Source organism: Cannabis sativa, chromosome 7 (assembly GCF_029168945.1).
Source record: "Cannabis sativa cultivar Pink pepper isolate KNU-18-1 chromosome 7, ASM2916894v1, whole genome shotgun sequence".
NCBI classification, from domain to species: Eukaryota; Viridiplantae; Streptophyta; class Magnoliopsida; order Rosales; family Cannabaceae; genus Cannabis; species Cannabis sativa.
The window spans coordinates 2930874-2945855 of record NC_083607.1 but is presented as its reverse complement, the minus strand read 5'-3'; the positions used below and the strand labels follow the sequence as shown (position 1 = coordinate 2945855).

General features: G+C 36.6%; 1 non-coding gene across 1 annotated transcript; it reads left to right on the top strand.

Moving 5' to 3' along the window:
* The first annotated feature begins 13730 nt into the window (after positions 1-13730).
* LOC133029418 (small nucleolar RNA R71) lies at positions 13731-13837 on the top strand. The gene has a single exon (XR_009683540.1). It is a non-coding gene; the product is annotated as a small nucleolar RNA R71 (small nucleolar RNA).
* The last annotated feature ends 1145 nt before the right edge of the window (positions 13838-14982 follow it).

Below are 14982 nucleotides of genomic sequence, written 5' to 3'. Positions count from 1 at the left end.
AAGTAAGTAGATATCAGTGTAAGTGGAGGTTTAATCAATAATTTTAGAATTTAAAACCCTGGAATGGTATCAGAGCTTGGTTAAGGTGGAAAGATTTAATAAATACAACATATCAGGAATGAGAAGCACTAAAAAAGCGTAACGGTTCTAAAGAAAATAAAGAAACACATTAAGATTTAAGGAGTTTGATCTTGAATTGGGGCTACACGAAATTAAAAGCTTTGTGGACATTCCTTTGAATGATTCACCAAAAAACTCTGTAACTCAATTTATGTTACATTCAGATTTTATAAGCATGAATAATTTGAAAGTTGATATTGAAAAATTTGATGGTACTAGTGATTACAGGTTCTAGAGAAGGAAAATAAGATCTCTTTTGGCACAACAAAAGCTTCTAAGAGTTCTTGAGTATCCAATAGAATGGCCAGATGGAACCATCCAGATGCGACAGGAAGAAAAACTAGGGACAGTCACAGGGATAATGATATGCAACATGTTAGATGCTATCATTCGATTGATAGACAAAGAAAATACCCCTACCAAGATCTGGAAGAAATTGGAAGAACAATCCCAACAAAAATCTCTAACAAACAAATTTTTTTTGAAAGAAAGGATTTTCAGATTTAAGATGAGTTCATCCAAGTCTCTTGATAAAAAATTGGATAATTTTCTAAGAATGCACATTGAACTTGCAAACTCAGGGGAGAATGAGGCCTTGAGTAATGAAAATCAAGCCATCTTAAATTCCTTACTAGAATCCTATAAGGAAGTAAAGACTGTTATTAAGTATGGAAGAACCTACCATAGCGCTCGAGGAGGTCATCTCTGCTTTAAAGTCAAAGGACCTGGAAATAAAGAGAAAAAGGAAATAGCTCGAATAGGGACGTCAACTTAAGTAGCAGCAGACCTGGAACAATAGGGGAGTGAGTCAAAGTTAAGGTCCTAATAAGGGGGGAAACCAAAACAGAGGCATATCAAATTCAAATATAAGAACATCTGATGAATCCAATGGCTATTATAACTGTAGAAAACTTGGATACTTTGAAAGGGAGTGTTATTTCTTCAAAAGAAATAAAAGATACAAGCATCATAGACATGAAGACTCTAAAAACTCAAACTCTAACCCTTTTAAATCTAAACAAGATTTACATGATGCAAATTTAAGTAATGGATATGAAAGTGGAAAGGTTTACATAGCAGGGTCATCTTTATAGCTGACATGGTATTAGATTCAAGATGTACATTTCACATTACTAACAATAAAAGTTATATGTTTAATGATAGGGATCAAAGGGTGGAAGACTGATTCTTGGGAATAAATTGACATGTGACATCAAAGGCTCATGATCCATTAAATTTAAGATGTATAATGGCCTGATTAAAACCTTGACAGAAGTGAGGTATATGCCTAACCTATCTAGAAATTTAATTTCTCTAAGTGTTCTAGATGAGTTAGGTGTTTAGATTAAGACAAAGATAGGAAAATGAAGCTTTGTTAAGGAGCTCTAACTATCATGAAAGGGCACAAGAATGGAGGTCTCTACCACCTAAAAGGAATTCCAGTTTCACCCTGCAACATCACAACACAGTGAAATAGAAGAGCAAAATGCAACTTTGGCACGGGAGGTTAGGCCATACCAATGAGAAAGACTTTCAACTCATGAGTGAGCGAAAACTGCTGGGTAAGGATAAGGTCAATAAACTTAAATTTTGTGAATATTGTGTTCCACCATATTGAAATTCAATACTGTCACTCACAACACATAAAGAATTCTTGAATATGTTCACTCAGATTTTGGGGTCCTAAGAAAATAAGCACTCATGGTGGATGTGTTTATTTTCTATCTGTTGTTGATGATATTTTAAAAATAGTTTAGATTTTTTTTAAATAGAAAAATGCGGCTTTTTATAAATTCAAACATTGAAAAAAATTAGTTAAAAATATAACTAATAAAGAAACCAAAACCATTAAAGACTGACAATTGATTAGAATTTTGTAATGATGAATTTAATAATTATTACAAAGAGAATGGCATACATAGACACATGACAATGAGGATTAGACCCCAACAAAATGGGGTGGCAAAAAGAACTTAACAAAGTGAGATGCTTGATGTTATAACTAGGATTGTTACAAAGGTTTTTAGGGAGAAGTTGCCTTGATAGCTTTATACTTGATAAGCAGAAGTCAATACAGTGCAAATGGATTCAAAATAATTCAAGTGGACTAGCATATTACCACCAAAAGAGGGTGAACTACTATAAAATTCTTGTGTTCATCTTTGTGCGCGTCAACACTTATCAACTCAGTTTTAATTGCAATACATTCTTATTGGGGAAAAATCATGATGCTTCCTAAGAGTGTATTAAAAGAACTTATTTCTATATGTCGAGCTTTTCTATAGAAGGGAAAGATTGAATACTAAAAGTCAGGGTATATAGCTTGGGATGAGCTATGTAAGCCTCGAAAGGAAGATAGCTTACTAATTTTGAACATGGTGACTCATGTATGGGCGATTGCCACAAAGTAAGACAATCTTTAGATTAAGTGGGTACATAATGTATACTTAAAAGAGAAGTCTTGGTAGGACTACGAAGCAAAAATACAATACAGTTGGTATTGGAGACAAATTGCCTCAGTGAAAGATACAATCAAGGAAAAAAGTCTCTTGTCAACAATTTGTGGTGAATACGTATTCAATTCAGCAAGGTTATCAAGTATTAGCACCGCAATGTGAAACCAAATCTTGGTACGGTGAGATTTGGGGTAGATTTCTTATCCCTAAATATCATTTTATCATTTGGTTGGTTGTACTAAATGGACTACAAACAAGAGATAGACTACTTCATTTCGACATAGTAATAGTTGGTTCATGTTTAATATGTGAACATTCTGATGAAAATGTCAAACACTTATTCTTTGAATGCCAATTTATTAAGAGATGTTTGGAGGAGATTAAACTTTGGCTAGGATGGAGAACTACAAGGAACTCTTTGCTTCACCTCTTGTAATCGATGTCTAAACAATAGAAGTTCAAGTAGCGGGTGGCTGCTGCAATTTACAATATTTGCATGGAAGAGTAGGAATGCAGTCTACTAGAACCATTGTGTAAGCTCGACGCCAATGGTATTGATGCACATAAGAAATAATGTAAAAATTAGAATTTTAACATTTTTGCCTTAAAAAATGAAGAAAAAAGATTTGGAATGGTTTGAACAATTATATAGTTTTCACTGATTTTACAGATTGTATAGACTATAAATGTATTTATAGTGCTTTTAGATTGTGAAACGATTTGAAGCAATACATTAATGACTCTGATTTATCCAAAAAAAAAAGTAAGATATGTCTTTGGTTATTACACTACAAAAAATAGTTACTTTTAGTGACAACTTTTTAGTCATAATATAATTTTTTTGTGACTAAATCACTACTACAATTTGGCCTTTTAGTGACACTATATATAGTGACCCGCAGAAAAGTGTGTGTCACTAAAGAGTCGGGAGTAATTTTTAATGACATGCACAATTAGACTCTAAAAATTCAGTATTAGTCTCTTGTAATGTGTGTCACTAAAAATATAGAATGTCACTAAAGAATAAAACCCAAAATTTTATGACTTTTATTAATGTAAAAAATGTTGGTATATAGTGACGCGCCAAACGTGAATGGGTAAACATATCCCCACCCATTTAGCATGTCACTATATCTACTTAATTTTTTTTATACAAAAAAGTACAGTAGTAATAAATAAAAATATATATATAAAAATATTTAATAATGGTAAAACCTAATTATTCTCACCACTTTCTCTTTCTTGATCAATTAAAAGTCTCAATCAATATACTAACTTATTTATCAGCCAATATAAAAAATTAAATAATAATAAAAAAATAAATTGAATCTTCTTTTCCCCTTTTCCGCCTCTTTCTCTTTTTATAATAATAAAATATAAAATATAAAATAAATATAAATATAGTATAATGATAAAGTTGTAACATTTAGAAAACCCTAAAAAAATCTCTTTCTCTCATTTATCTCTCTTCTCGTTTCTTCTTTGCCGTCTGAAGCTCGGAACTGAAGCAAGGCTTCAACGTTTAACTCACCACCATCCGACGATGAAGTAGCTCTACCAGCAGACGACAGAGGAGCTCCACCAGTGGAGGACGCACCCTTCGGAACCTCGAGCCAAGCTTTTCCCTCACCGGACGATGGAACTTTGCAAGTCACTTTCTGGTTTCTCCGCTGCACAAGCAGGCCACTAAGAGCTTAATCGTCTCTCTCGTTTGTCTCTCTGTGGTTAGCCATTTTAAACCTGACCTTCTATAGTAATTTTTCGATTCTCTGTTTCTCTCTCTCTTTTCGTTGTGCAGGTGTGCAACGGCAGTTTGGGGTTCGTGAGGCAAGGTGGTGGTATGGGGTTTGTGGCCGACGATGGTGGCCTGAAAGTTATGGACGACGATGGTGGTCTGGGGGTAATGGACGACGGCGGGCAGTTTCATACTGGATCTAATTAATTTTAACTTTTTAGGTTTCTTTTTTTTTTGTTCCAAAGTGTGTTCATACCATTATTTATATTTGTTAATGTTTGAATCATAGAATTCTATATTTCAATTCAAAAATATTTTGTTAATTTATAATTTTTTCTGCATTTTTGTAATTTTTGTTTCTGTATTTTCTTAAAGGTTTTTTTTTTCTAGATTTGAATAATTTTTGTAAAGATTTTGTGTAAATTTATGGAATTTTGTTTTCTATTTTAATTTTTTGTGTAAATTATAAATTATAATTATGTATCTGTATTTATTTTTTATTTCTATTTATATTATTTTTATTGATGTGATCAAACCGATCACAACATCCAATTATCAAGAACAAACTTAATTGATCAAAGTGTAAAATAGATTAGCAAAACTCAACACAAAAGAAGTGCAATTAAAAACAGTAAAACAAACTGAATTTAACTCGAGAGAATGAAATCAATGCATTGTCATTAAGGCACTCCTCATTAACCAATACAAAGAAATGAGATTACAAGAGTTGATGGTTGAATCAATAAGATGAAGAGAAGAGTACATCAGTATGACACACACCAGAAACCGATTTTGCCAGAACCAGAATCAACAATTACTCTCTCTTATCTCTCTCTCACTGATTTACAAAATTGAAAAAAATTAACCACACAAACATAGAATTAGGAGTGACTATTTATAGGCACCAACTACCATAACTGTTTTAACTGAAAAGTAGTTAAAACAGTTAGAGAAGTCCTAAACAGTAAGTGCCCACCTAAGACTTAGTTTCTAGGCCACAATACAACAATTCCACCTTGGCATAGACACTTAGACTTAGGTGTTTAGAGAATTATGGACTTTGATGAAAGATGGAAACTCTACCAATTTCCTTGAAGTTGACCAAGTCTAAACAATGTCTAAACTTGGTTTGAGTGACACATTTTGTGAAAATATCAGCTGGGTTGTGTTCAGTGCTGATCTTCTTTACCTTTACCTCTCCATTAGCAATGATCTCTCTGATAAAGTGTAATTTGATGTCAATGTGCTTTGACCTATCATGGAACATAGGATTTTTCATCTAGTGCAATGCACTTTGGTTGTCACAGTGGACAGTCATGTCTTCAGAACTAAATCCAAGCTCCTTTGAGAGACCTTTCAACCATAATGCTTCTTTTATTGCCTCGGTTGCATCCATGTACTCGGCCTCTGTGGATGACAGGGCTACACCCTTTTGTAGATTCGACTTCCAGCTGATGCATCCACCCAGAGCAGTGAATATGTAGCCTGTCAATGATCTTCTAGTGTCTATGCAGCCTGCATAGTCTGAGTCAACGAATCCTTCAACCTCACATCCACCTTTTCAGCTGTTTTGTAGATCAAACCCATGTTCAGAGACCCTTTAACATACCTCATAACCAATTTGACTGCATCCCAGTGCAGTTGTCTAGGGTCAGCAACAAATCGACTCACAATGCTCATGGCATAGGCCAAGTCAGGCCTTGTGCATACCATGTCATACATCAAACATCCTACACAGTTAGCATATGGTATGCCATCCATGTTTCTTCTTTCTTCTTCAGTCTGAGGGGCCTGTTCTTTAGTGAGTTTGAAGTGTTGAGCCAATGGTGTCATCACAGGTTTGGCATCATTCATGTTGAACTTCATTAGAACTTTCTTCAAGTATCCCTGCTGTGTTAACATGATGAAGCCAGGGTCTTTTCCTTCTGATTTTCGATTCCAAGAATTTTCTTGGCTTCTCCCATATCCTTCATCTCGAATTCACCTTTGAGTTGACACTTCAACTCACTGATTTTGTGTTTATCCTTGCCTACTATTAGCATGTCATCAACATACAGTAGCAGGTAGGTCTCCTTGTCAAAATAAACACATGGATCATATCTACTCTTTGTGAATTTTATTCTTGACATGAACTTGTCAAATCTAATATTCCATTGTCTAGGTGCTTGCTTTAGGCCATAGAGGGATTTGTGTAACAAGCATACCTGGTTTGGATTGCCATTGTCAAATCCCTCAGGTTGCTTCATGTAGATTTTCTCATCCAAAGTTCCATGTAAGAAAGCTGTCCTCACATCCATTTGATCTATTTCTAGATCTTGAGCAGCAGCTTTTTCCATGATGGCTCTAATGGAGGCTTGCTTCACCACTGGTGCAAATATGTCATTGAAATCCACACCCTCTCTCTGAGTAAATCCCTTTGCCACTAGCCTAGCCTTGAACCTTACTGAATCTTCATTAACTCCTTCCTTTTATCTGAACAGCCACTTGCTATCAATCAACCTCTACCCTGGTGGTCTGTTTACAACAGACCATGTTTTGTTCCTAATCAATGAAACTTTCTCTTCGTTGATTGTCCTTAGCCAGTGTTCTTTGTTGCTGCATTTTAGTGCCTCCTTGTATGTTGTGGGTTCAGAATTTTCAAGTTCACTAGCAGCAGCTAGTGCAAATGCAGAGAAATCTGCATAACCAAGCTTTGATGGTGGTCTTATGTCTCTTCTTACCCTATCTCTGGCCAAGAGATAGTCATTAAGGTCATCTTGTGTTTCATGAGGTTGATCATCATGCTCTTGAGCTTGGTTCTCATCTACATCTGAACCTTTATCTGAGCAATGTGACTGATCCACCTGAAGATTAACTCTGCTGTGTGATTCTTCTGTGTGCAGTGTTGGGTTTGGTATAGGTTTCATGGCCATTTCCTCTTCCCTAAAAGTGACATCCCTGCTGATGATACACTTCTTGAAACCGGGTTCAAGACACCACAGCTTGTATCTTTTAACACCTTCAGGATACCCCAAGAACATGCATTTCACTGCTCTAGGCTTCAATTTGTCTTGCCTCACATGAGCATAGGCAGTGCACCCAAAAACCTTTAAGTGGTCATAGGTTTGAGCTTCTCCAGTCCACTTTTCTTGTGGTGTCATGAAATTGATACCAGAAGAAGGACATCTATTTATTAGATAGAATGCTGTGTTCAATGCTTCACCCCAGAACTTTCTATCTAAACCAGCTCCTTTAAGCATGCACTAACCTTTTCAAGTAGTGTCCTATTCATCCTCTCTGCCAGACCATTTTGTTGTGGAGTGTCTCTAACAGTCAAGTTTCTAGCTATCCCTTCTTTACTGCAGAATTCTTTGAACTGGTTTGAACAGAATTCCCATCCATTGTCTGTTCTAATCTTCTTGAGTTTCTTGGCAGTTTGATTCTCGAGAAGTTTCCTCCAATTGACAAATGTGTTGAAAGCCTCATCTTTGGTTTTCAAGAGATAAACCCACACTTTTCTTGAGTAATCATCAATGATACTCATGAAATAGTAAGCACCACCAAGTGTGGGAATCCTTGAAGGGCCCCAAAGATCTGAATGCACATTTGCCAATTGATCTTTGGTAGTGTGCTTGGCTGGTGTGAATTTCTGTCTGCAGCTTTTGCCATATATGCACTCCTCACAGAAATCCATCTTGCATGACACCTTTCCTTTGAGAATTCCTTGTTTCTTCAATTCCATCAAGCCTCTTTCACTCACATGTCCCAATCTCAAATGCCACAACCTTGTCAAGTCATCATCACCTGTACCTGTAACATTTGAAGCTAGGCCAGTAATTGATTTTCCATTAAGAAAATACAAACCATTTCTATAGATTCCTTTCATTACAGTAGTGGAACCTTTAATTACATTGAGTGAGTTTTCATCAATTTTAATTCTACAGCCTTTAGAAGCTAAAACACCAATTGACAAGAGATTTCTCTTGAGTTCAGGAACATACCTGACATCAGTGATGGTTCTTTGAGCACCATCATTCATTTCCATCACAATTGAACTAGTCCCTTGAATTGTGCATGCTTTGTTGTCACCCAATAAAACAGTACCCCCTGTTTTCTTCTCAAGATTGCAGAACAGTTCTTCACAAGGACACATGTGAAAAGAACAACCAGAATCGAGTATCCATTCTTGTCCAGAGTTTGTGTTTGACACTACCAGTACACCAGCTGACTCATAACCATCAACAACATCAGCTTGCCCCTTTTCTTTGTTCTTTTCTTTCTTCAATTTGTTCTTCAAAGCAAACTACTAGATCTAGCCCTTCCGGTACAAGATCTAGCTTAGCAAATTGTTCTTCATGGCCAAGAAACAACAATCAATTAAAATGAAACTCACTTGAATGAACTAAGGCAAACAAATACTAAAGTAAGCTTAAAATTTAATCATACCCAACTTAGAAGTTCATAGTCATTCAAGCCTCAAAAGTTTAGCTCATATTCAAATAAGAAGATAAAATCCAAGCTAAAAATACTTCATCCATGGCTGCTGCCCAAGTTTACAATCTCAAGAAGTTTTGAATACCAAGTACAAACAACAATAACAAAGAGAAAAAAATAAGAAGACTATCAAGCAAGGGTAAAAGAAAATTCAAACACTAGGCTTGGTCCCCTCTTCTTTCTTCTTTGTTGTACTTCCTGCTACAATTAAAGCTCCTCCATAGAAAAAATGGCAGCTGCCCCGTACTGTACATACAAGATGATGAAGATGACTATTGTGTACTTCCTCTTTTCTTTTCTTTTTGATGTTGGGTTTTTAGGGTACCAACCTCCTCACCCAAAATAGAAGCCCAAACTTTTCCACTTTGGCCCACTAGGGTGAGACCCCTTTCTTCCATGTCAGCTAGCTGATGCAATTTGAGTGATTGGACCGAAGTTGCTGAGGTGGATAAGTGAAATTCGTGTTTCCACGTCACTGCCAGGATGCTGAATTCACTTCAGCATTGCTTTAGCATTGCTTCAGCAACCAACCCAGTTCCAGCTTGTACTCCTTTTCTTCCTTGCTTCTTTCTCTTTTACCTATCAATTTAATTCCTCCTTTTTCAACAAAATAAGCACAGTTAATTGGAAAAACACACCCAACAATATCAATATTTACAAAACTTAAAGGTTAGATTACTAAATAGAAAATAACACTAAAACTAATTAAAAATAAGCAAAATAAACACATTTTCATTACTCTCCTCACAATACTTTAGTTTAAAAGCATAAAAATTAACTCTATACCATAGAGTTATCACACCCCAAACTTAGAGTATTGCTCGTCCTCGAGTAATGAAAAACAAAAAGAACTAAACAATAAAAACAAAAAATGACAGCGACACTAACATGCTTGCAGCAGAGAAAATCTTGCTCTTTCACACTTGGTCTAGGGACGAAATTTGCTCTCAGAATTAGATGAAATGGAAGTGTAATTGGCAGTAGTGAATATGCCTCGAACTTGTGTGTTTCAACAGAATTTTGCATGCTATTTATGTCCTTAAAACTTATCAAGAGTAATTCGATCAAATAAGTGTGCAAATACTTCCCACCAACAACTTGAATTTCTATAACAACCACCTTTGATCCTCAAGTTTAAAGGTTTTCTTCCATAAGTTGAATTAGTGCAATCCTCTCCACTAATGTAGCTTAGCTTTACAACTTAGATCAAAAGGACTTGACTAGGCTTGAATGTTAGGCTTGGGTTATGGTATGGTATAGGATGTATTTAAGCTAGCTCAACACCTAACCACTTCACTTGTCAAAAACCGAGTCTCTTCCTTAAATTTTTTCTTGTGACCCTCTTCCCTAATTCAATACTCACAAGTACTTGATATTAAAATTGACTTCTCTTGCTATGTTTATTCTCTTTTTTTTTTTTTTTGAACTAAAATGGGTGGAACACCCCAAACTTAGTTGCAAGCATATGTATTTTTTTGTTTTGTTTTTTTTTTCATTGCTGATTTTTTTTTTTTTTCATATATTAGAAAGACATTTATTACTATATTATACTTATATAATAAATAGCAAGAGAAGGTTAATTGAAAGTTCATACTCATATACTTTGTGAGCTAATTCCCCCACCCCAAACTTACAACCCAACATTGTCCCCAATGTGGCTAAAAGTATAACCTTGAATTAGCTCGCCACAAGTTACACTCACCGCACTCACCCCAAACTTAATGTGAAACTTGGCTCTTGACAAGTGAGTAATTAAGTTAGGACATATGTGGAAATGCAAATTAAGATTGGCGTTAGATGTAGGATTGGGTTGCACAACAATAATAGGCTAAATGGCTCAAACTTGGGTGACTAGGGAAAAATTGAATTCATAGGGAAGGTTAGAAAGGCTCAAACGTCCAAAGATGGCCTAAATGATTTCTAAGTTATAAAGCTCGCTAGGATTTCGCCTCAAGGATTACACTAGCTAATTCTAGATGCTTAAACTCTCTCAAAGCGTTGGCTATTCTAAAAACTCAAAGTATGGTGGGATAACACAAGCACAAAATTGTTGAAAGCATTCCTCATAGGCTAGCATGTAGACAAAAATAACACTTAAAATTAGCATTTTCAACACACAAACCAAGGCACTCCACAAATGGAGGAAAATGGATATGTTTCATCATCGAGCGCTACCCTAAACCAAGCTGAAAACACAAGCAGTATTTTTCTCATTTGCAAGCTAAAACATAACATCACAAACATGACAAAACAACATGATTAATACACATCTAATCCACATAATATTTATTACTCAGACAACTAAAGACAACAATAAAAGTAAACTAAGTAAATAATCAAACACAACCAGCAATAACAATTTAACTAAGGAGAAAAAGAAAACTCCCTCAAGATTTGAACTCTTCCCCACTAGAGTCTCTGCTTCAAAATGCTGAAGCGATGCTGATCCAATGCTGTACTGGGACCTACTGCTTCAACATACAAATTTGCTCACACCATATTGCAGCAGCCCCTTTTTTCTGTCATTCCTTGCTTTGCACCAGCAATAAAGATCACCACACTACAGCAAAATCATTAGTAAATGTAGGAAATTAAAAGTTATATATATATATGTAATTATATAAGTATGTATATACTAATTTTTTTTCTTTTTCTTCTTTTCCTCTTTTTTTTTCTTTTTTTTTTCTTTCCTTTTTTTTTTTCAAGGGGTGGCACACCCCAAACTTAATTGTAAATACATATATATTTTTTTCAAGGGGTGGCACACCCCAAACTTATTACATAGCATATATATAACTAAATATAATCTTGTTCCTCCGCTCTTGGGTTGCCCAAATGTGATTCACTAAAGCCATGACAACCTGAGACCCTTCTTCCTCAAGCCTCTTCCAATGTGATGGAGGTCTTTGCTCGATCAACCTCACCACTCCCAAACTTCACTCCTTGGCTTTTCACCAAAAATTTTCTTCTTGAAAGTGCATCACGTAGTTCTACCACCCCATCGGGGTACACTCTCACCACCAAGAAAGATCCATCACACCTTGAATCTAGTCGTCCATGAGTAGCCTTCGTTAAAGAGTTAGCAAAAATCACTTGTTGCCCAACTTCAAACATTTGAGACCAAAATTTTCTACTAAACTTCTTTTTCTTTCTCTTCTTTTTGGGTGGTTTTTTAGGGTCAAATGATGTTTTGTCTTTGCTTTCTTGCGGCTCGTGATCCTTAGCAATTTCTTTTAGGGGAATCTTCTTTCTCACCTTCTTACTATTTTTGAATTTGGACTCCTCAACCATGTTAGGATCCATATCTCCAATTGCTAAGCATTCTCCTATTGCATCCGGCGCACGCATAGGATGAAAGACCTTGAATGTGGCTTGCTCATCTTGAGCTCTCATGGTAAGCTCTCCCTTTTCAACATCTATCAAAGTTCTTCCCGTGGCAAGAAATGGCCTCCCTAAAATGATTGGAATTTCCCTATCTTCCTCATAGTCAAGAATAATGAAATCGGCCGGAAAAATGAACTTATCCACTTGTACCAACACATCTTCAATTTTCCCTTCCGGATGAGCCATGGAACGATCCGCTAATTGCAAAGTGACGGTGGTCGGCCTTGCTTCTCCAATTCCCAACTTCCTAAAAATAGACATAGGCATGAGATTAATACTAGCTCCCAAGTCACAAAGAGCTCTTCCAACATCTCGACCCCCTATAGAAATTGGAATTGTAAAGCTGCCTGGATCTTTCAATTTGGGTGGAATTTTACTTTTCAACATAGCACTACATCCCTCCGTCAAAGCGACAGTTTCAAACTCTCCAAGCCTCTTTTTCTTTGTCAAAATATCCTTCAAAAACTTCACATAAGTTGGCATTTGCTCCAACGCTTCCACTAAAGGTATATTGATGTGGAGCTGCTTTAGAACATCAAGAAATCTCCGGAATTGACCATCGTCTTGTTGCTTCTTGAACCGTTGAGGAAATGGTGGCGGTGGCTTTTGCAAAGACTTTTCTGCAGTAGAATGCTGACTGGATGCTGTAACTACTGGGGGAATTTCAGCAGCTGAAGTTGCTGGTTTTTTCTTCATTTCCCCCTCTTTTTGGATTGAAGAGGGCTCTTTCGCCCGCTGCAGCCACATTTGACTCAATTATTTTTCCACTTCTCAAGGTTACCGCTTTGCAATGTTCTTTGCAATCTCTTCTTGGGTTTTCGGTGTCACTAGGCAAAGTGCCTTGTGGTCTATTCTTCAAATCATTGGCCAATTGCCCCAATTGAACTTCAAGATTCCGAAGAGATGCTGCTTGGCTTTGAATTACAGCGTCATTCTTGGCCATATAATCTCTCATTAAGCTCTCCAAAGAACTAGTTTGAGAGCCTTGAGGTTGGTGAGGTTGTTGAGGTCTTGGTTGTTGAGAAAAACCCGGTGGGAATGATTGCTTTCCTTGTCCTTGTGCTCCACTTGAACTTGCCCCTTGACCTTCCCATGAAAAGTTTGGATGATGCTTCCATGCCGGATTGTAGGAGTTTGAGTATGGATTATTGTTGCGGTTGAAGTTTTGATTACCCACATAACACACCGAAGCTGGATTTGAGGGGCAATTTTCAAAAGTATGCCCATCACCACAATACACACAAGAGATTTCTGCCCTTTGAATGGCAGCGGCTGGTTGTACACTTCCTCCCATATTCATATTCTTCAAAATGTTGGTCATTGAGGCCATTTGAGCGGTTAGAGCGGTCAAAGCATCTACTTCAAGAACACCCGCTACTTTTCGGCTTGTAGGAGCTCTATTAGTTGACCATTGATAGTTGTTGCTAGCTATCCTTTCCAAAATCTCAAAAGCTTCATTGTAAGACTTGGAAAGAATGGCTCCATTAGCGGAAGCATCCAACACCATCCTAGAAGCCGCATTGAGACCATTGTAAAAAGTCTCAAGTTGAATACAATGAGGAATACCATGGTGTGGGCACTTCCTTAACAACTCCTTGAATCTTTCCCATGCATCACTAGTAGTCTCGTCTTCCAATTGTTGAAAAGACATGATCTCGCTTCGAAACTTTGCATTTCTTGTTGGAGGAAAGTACTTTCTCAAGAATTTTTCAGCCAAGTCATTCCAATTAGTCACCGAATCGGGAGGAAGAGTATTAAGCCATGCTCTAGCCCGATCCCTCAAGGAAAATGGGAACAACTTCAATCTTAAAGCCTCTTCACTTACTCCTTGTAGCTTGAAAGAATCACTCACCTCCAAAAATGAGCGAATATGGAGGTGAGGATCTTCCGTTGGCGACCCACCAAATTGACCAACCGTTTGGAGCATTTGAAACATGACGGGCTTGAGCTCAAAGTGAGGTGCTTGGATTTCGGGTCTCACAATACCCGGATTTAGCTCATTGAACATAGGGGCTGCATATTCTCTTATTGCTCGGGCTCTATCATCGGCCAAAGCAATAGGATTGGCTTCATTATGAGCACCCCCAATTTCAAACCCATCGGCCATATTGCAGCGTTTTTTAGCCTTTTGTTCCTTCCTCCTTTGTCTAAAAGTGCGTTCAATTTCGGGGTCAATAGGAGCAAGTTCAAGGTATTCTTCTTGCTCGTTCATGCACTAGATTAAATCTGAAAAAGAAAAAAAAATTCAGCGCACCAAATAGGATTAAAACTTTAAACCAGAAAATAAATTGCACAATAGTTGATAACACACAATATTTAGTTTCAATCCCCGGCAACGGCGCCAAAAACTTGTTGTGAAAATTATATACGCAAGTATACGCAGTCAAACAAGTAATAAAGTGATAAGTAAGATCGTCTCCACAGGGATTGCAAACAAAGTTTGATGTAAAATCAACTAATTACAACTTAAAATAAAAAGAAATAATATGTAAATGGTTGAGTAATGATTCAAAATTAAAATTGACAAGAATTAAACTTGCTAAAATTAAAACTACTGCTGCTAGAAAAATTGTTTGCAAGATAAAAAATATAATATGGCAAAAATGGCTTGAATAACTAATTCCTTCTAGTCAGGTTTTTTTACAGTCAGTACAGCATTGGTTCAGCATTACTTTAGCATTCTGCACAGAGATAACAACAAATTCCTCTAGGCTTGTGAGAATTTTCCAACACTCACAACTTTAATCCTACCATTAAGCTCAATATATTCCTATATCAAACCAAAGAAGAGGACACCATTCAAGCATTCATTTG